Genomic DNA, 6,000 nt, shown 5'->3' with positions numbered 1-6,000 from the left:
AGGCAATAAAGATAAAACACCAGGTAAAAAACCTAGGTGTTATTTTTGATTCTTTACTTAATTTCGAATCACACGTTAGGAATGTGACCAAAATTGCTTTTTACCTCCTGACGGATATTGCCAAGATGCGTCTGCTTCTCTCTCAGGCTGATACAGAGAGACTGTAATGCTCTCCTGTCTGATCTACCCAAGAAAGCCATTGATCAACTGCAAAACATACAGAATGCTGCAGCACGGGTACTGACCAAGACCAGACGGAGAGCACACATTACGCCGGTTTTAAGGTCTCTGCACTGGTTGCCTGTGAGTATTAGAATACATTTTAAGATTATTCTATTGGTTTTTAAATCAATCCATGATTGTGCACCCCAATACATGTCAGACATGCTTTTAAGTTATGTACCCAGTAGGTCCCTCAGGTCCTCTGGCACTGGCCTTTTAACTATCCTAAAGCCTAGGACCAAGAGGCATGGAGAGGCAACCTTTACTTATTATCCCCCCCAGCCTCTGGAATAGCTTTGCTTTTCCTGATGGTGCTTTTCGTTCAGTTTGTGTAAATCTTTTATTTTTTATCATATGTTTGTTGTACAGTAAATATTTCAGCTTTTATTTGTTTTTTATTGATTTTTTCCTGTTAAGCACACTGCATCGCATTCCATATCTGAAATGTTCTGTATAAATAAAGCTTGATTTGATTTAATTATCATGCTTGTGTTATTGCATAAAAAGTGAGCAAAGGTTGTTTTGGGTCATTTAGACCTATGTCCATAAAGTTCAAATAGTTTTTGTTTGTCTTATAGACCTAAATACACAACAGTTGGGCAAATGTTTAACAATATCCAGGCACTCAGGGTTATTGTTCCGATTGTGTCCTTACATGATTTGTGTGTTTATCAAATTGTCAATGCTTGACCTCAAGATATCTTGTGACATGAAATTGTTTACCTTGACCAGATATGATGGTTTAGGCTATGTGTTTGAAAACATCAACAAGCTCAATGAACTTCCATATCTTACTTTATTAGTGACCTATAAACAAATATTAAATGTTATGTAAGGACAAAAAACTCTGGGCACTACTTATAACAAAAACACATTGTTCATTTAATTCAGCAAGGCAATTCATACCATAACTTGATAATCACTATTTAGAAATGTGTTGATTGAGGTTTTAGTATTCAGACATTTATAATGAAATACATAAATTATACTTAAACGTGTTTTATGAAACTGAATGATGTGACTTATTCATTTCCCTGTAGCCATAAGCAGCAGAACAGTACAGGAAAAAAGATGTTCTCTTGGCACAGAGGAGCTCAGAAGCTGGAGGCCTCTCTACAACCCCAGCCACAGCCTGAGATTTAGCCCTAGTCAACCGGTCCCCAACCATCTCCAAACTGGCCAGGCTCAGAGGATCTTTAGCCTAAGATCAGGAATCCAACCTGGGACCAACAACATTGTGGCCAACCAGAGAGAAGGTCCCCCTGATGGAGAGGAGTATTAGCCCCTCAACAGTCGTTCTAGCAGATTTCCAAATAGCTCTGTGCCTAAAAAGACTGTCCATTACCGTACCTACCCTTCTAGCCTAGGTAGCCCAATTGTCCCCAGAACCTGGGGAGCCTCCACTACCTTTCAGTCAGTCAAAAACCCTGTGATACAAAGTAGCCATGTTGCCCCCAGTAGTTTGCAACCTGTCAAGGACAGATTTGGCTCTCCTGTCGTTGAACACACCCCCATCCCAGCTCAACAGGCTGAAAACCCTGTAAGCAACAATGACAAACCCAAGTACAGAAAGATTCTGTCTTCCTACCTCTTCGGGGGAATCCCAACCCACTTCTAGCACCTCTGAAACCACTCATAAGGACTCCAGTGAAGGAGTGAAGACAATCAGTTGACTTGGTGCCTCCTCTTCTACCCAAAGTGAAGGAAACCCCAGTGTTCATGGGCCTAGAAGATCCACATATGTCGCAAGGGGGCTATGGCTACATAGGCTCTCAATTGTACCCTATATCCTTTAAGTCTGCCAATGGACGACAGGAACAAGTGCACCCACCAACTCTGAGCCAATCAGCTTTTTTTTTTTTTAAGTAGATGCTACAGTACCAGTGAAGCCCAACATACTACTAGTATCACCAAACCCTTCCATAATTGACAGTGCTAGCTTTGCCCAAAGTGGAGGTAGCCCTATATGCTATTCCCCTGTTAAAGTGGTAGATACTCAGGCTAGAAGTGCTTTCAGCAGAATTCAACCTCATAGTAGGTTTGGTTCTTTCCTTAACGCAGTAGCTCCCACTGCAACTCAACCCACCCAAGTCCCTCTGAGCCTGCAGAGAGAAAAGCTGCACCTTATAGTCCTGCCCGTGGCCAGTCTTTCAAAACCAAGAGTAGCTACTGTTTGTTCTGGGCTAAGAAACTCATCCAGAGGTCACAAAACGGAGGAGCCAGAGGTCACAAAATGGAGGAGCCAGAGGTCACAAAACGGAGGAGCCAGAGGTCACAAAACGGAGGAGCCAGAGGTCACAATACGGAGGAGCCAGAGGTCACAATACGGAGGAGCCAGAGGTCACAATACGGAGGAGCCAGAGGTCACAATACGGAGGAGCCAGAGGTCACAATACGGAGGAGCCAGAGGTCACAATACGGAGGAGCCAGAGGTCACAATACGGAGGAGCCAGAGGTCACACAACGGAGGAGCCAAAGGTCAGAACGGAGGAGCCACATGCTGTTACAAGCCTGAAAGATCCACAAACGTCAACACGCACTTTGGGTTCAGAGGGTTCCAATATCAAGCTCCCAAGACAACATTGGCTCTCATCGTGAGTGAAGAAGACCAACCCTCTGTTGCTATCAGACCTTCAATCAACACAAACACTGCAAAGAGTCAAAGTACTGTCTGGAGATAAACCATGGTACACCTAGGGACATGAAAATGGGTTCTGTCAGTAGGTATCCATATTTAAAAAGTATGGCTTTGACCCGAGGAATAGAGTAGCTTCCACTACAGCTTCCCCCGCCCCAATCGATACTCTAGTCCCAAGGACATTCAAATCAGGCCCACGAGGAGTCCAACTTATGTCCACAGAAGATAACCTTGTCTCTAGCAATACAGACTCCACACATGGTGGAAATTAACATAGAAAAATGTAACCTACTCCTAAAGTGGTAAGGTCTGACACAGACCACAGCTCCTACACGTCAGGTCTCAGGCAATTCAAGAACTTCAGAGTGTCTCTGCTCAAAGGGGTTCAATGCACCTCCCTGCAGTTCTGCTTCACTACAGATGGAGGGCACTAACGCTGCAATCCAGAATGTGCCTATCACTGAAACTTCCATCTCCAGTGTGGTCCAACAATCTTCTGATACTTCTGTTCGAAGCAGCCTGCATTCCCCCAGCAATTTCATGTCTTCTTCAGTGCAGACTACTACCTCCGACATGCCTCGCTCTACCCAGAGAGTTAGTAGGCCTTGGTTTCTCAGCTACACACCTGGCAAGGATAACAATGCTAAAACTTGCCATGTTTTCAAGGGATTCAAACCAGCCCCAACCCAACCACCATCTCCCCAGAGTGAGACTCTAAACAATATCCAGCCAAGCTCTGGTCTTCCCAGCAACAATGATGTCCATGTCAGTTCTACCACTGGAGAGGCTAAACCTGGTCCAATACGCTCATCCCCTTTCAAGTCTAAATTTGAAAAGTTGGAGTCTGGAATTTACAGAAGGCCCAAAGGTTCTTGGTCCAAATAGAATGAAGGTGATCTGGACATAAAGCTCCCAGGCTAAACTAGGTCCTTAGTTTGAAATCCAGTCCACTTCCACTAATACATCAGCCGATCAGAGCCAAAGTAGTGCTCTATCTCACAAAACTGTTGATGATCACTCTAGTTATGAAGACCACAAGTCTCCCCTGCATGACTTAGAAAGCAACGAAATGTCAAGCAATCCCATTTGGTACAAATCTGGTAAACTCACAAAAAGCTAGAACGGCTATGCTTTCATGGGCTTCCAAAAACATATGGGCAAAGCAGGGTCAACCCAGGACAAAGAAAGATGCTGACCTCGGTGCCCAAAATGTGCCTCTCACCACAACCACCCCCACCCCCAGTAAGGTTCCACCTGTCTCTGGATCAGTTGAGGCCAGTGAAGAGCATCCACCCCCAGTTACACCCATCTCTGCCTCCAGTGTCCACCCAAGCCCTCCCGGTGTCCAAATCTAACCAGATCCAAGCACCACTGAACTCGCTGAGAGTCGCAACTCCACCAGCAGCGTTATAAAGGGCAAACCTGTCAAGGGAAAGCAGGTGAAGGGCCAAAATCATCTTTCCTCCTCCGATGCCTCCTCTCCCTCCAACGATATCCAAGGAAGTGCCTCTTTCAGTGGAGTCCGACCCAAGGGAGGCTTCAGACCCGGTGTAAAGCCAAACATCCACTACCACAGTGTCAGGCCAAGATGGAGGTGCATTGGACAAGGATCAACCAACACCCAGAGGGTCGTGGTCACCCCAAGGTAAAGGAGGGGACGTGAAGGCTGTCCCGCTCCCACTGTTCCCCTGTGAAGCTGATGCTGCTCAGAGTGGAGAGGTGGATGTCAGTAGTGTCAAACGGGACATCCAAAGTAAGGTAGGGGTCTTCATTAGTGTGAAACGGGGCATGAGAAGTGAAGAAAATGTACCTTTAGATGGGTCGGATGTGCCCTCTGCAGTCTACTGACAATGCCTCAATCTGAAGAGGCATCAGAACTTAACTATTTGAGGACATCTGCAGGTTCTCTCCTCAATAAAGTCTGGTTTGAATTCATGAAAGATGTGACCTGGCCCCATAGCCCTGTTCCCAAGTATTTATTCAGAATATTGTTGTGCTTGTAAATTTCAGTGGTGTACTTAAGTATAAATACGTTAAAGTACTACTATAGTAGTTTTTATAGGTATCTGTACTTTACTATTTATATTTTTGACAACTTTTACTTCACTACATTCCTAAAGAAAATAATACACTTTTTACACCATACATTTTCCCTGACACCCAAAAGTACATTTTGACAGGAACATTGTCCAATTCACACACTTATCAAGAGAACATCCCTGGTCATCCCTACTGCCTCTGATCTGGCAGACTCACTGAACACACATGCTTCATTTTAAATGCTGGCTGAGTGTTGGAGTGTGCCTCTGGCTATCCGAACATTAAAAAAAACAAGAAATGGTGTGGTCTGGTTTTCTCAATAAGGAATATGAAATTATTTATACTTTTACTTTTGATACTTAAGTATATTTTATACAGGTGACTTCATAGAGTGTTGCTAATGTGTAATGTCAGTTATACATTCTCTTTGGGAAGAATGTACTGTATGTGGAATTAATCATATTCACACATTGAATAATTCACCAATAACCTTTTAGTCTCTAATTATCTACATCTATCTGGTTATCCATATCTGGCATGGGCTTAGCCTATAAATGTATTATATTAACCAACAGTTATACACTTCAAGCACTGACATCCCAAGGACAAAATACAGTAAACAGACAAAATTATAGATTATAATAAATAATGGTTTAACATCTCACCCCAAGAGGCCCATTCTAAAATAAAACCAATACATTTTTCAATGTGGGAAACCTCCAAGGGTCAGACACGACTGTGTACCAAATGGCACCCTATTCCTTATTTAGTGCACTACTTTTGACTGGAGGCCAATGGGCCCTTGCCAAAAGTAGTGCACTATATAGGGAATAGGGTACCATTTGGGACGCACTCATGGTCCACTGAACATAATATCAGGGTTGTTTAGGAAGAATGTCTTTATATTGTCATGGGTATTATTAGTTGGTGGAAATTATGGAGGAGAAAGACATTGGATTCTTTTTGTTGTTGATAAAATGATAGTTTTCCCATCAGTTTAGTCCCCTTTAGCCAGAGAGGCCCTCTCCAATCAGCTAACACAGACTTTCCATCCCTTATCAGGGCTTGAGGAGTGGGGAGGATTTGGCATGCTGGTCCCT

Source organism: Salmo salar, chromosome ssa07 (genome assembly GCF_905237065.1).
Source record: "Salmo salar chromosome ssa07, Ssal_v3.1, whole genome shotgun sequence".
Classification (NCBI taxonomy): Eukaryota; Metazoa; Chordata; class Actinopteri; order Salmoniformes; family Salmonidae; genus Salmo; species Salmo salar.
Note: the sequence above shows the minus strand (reverse complement) of the source record.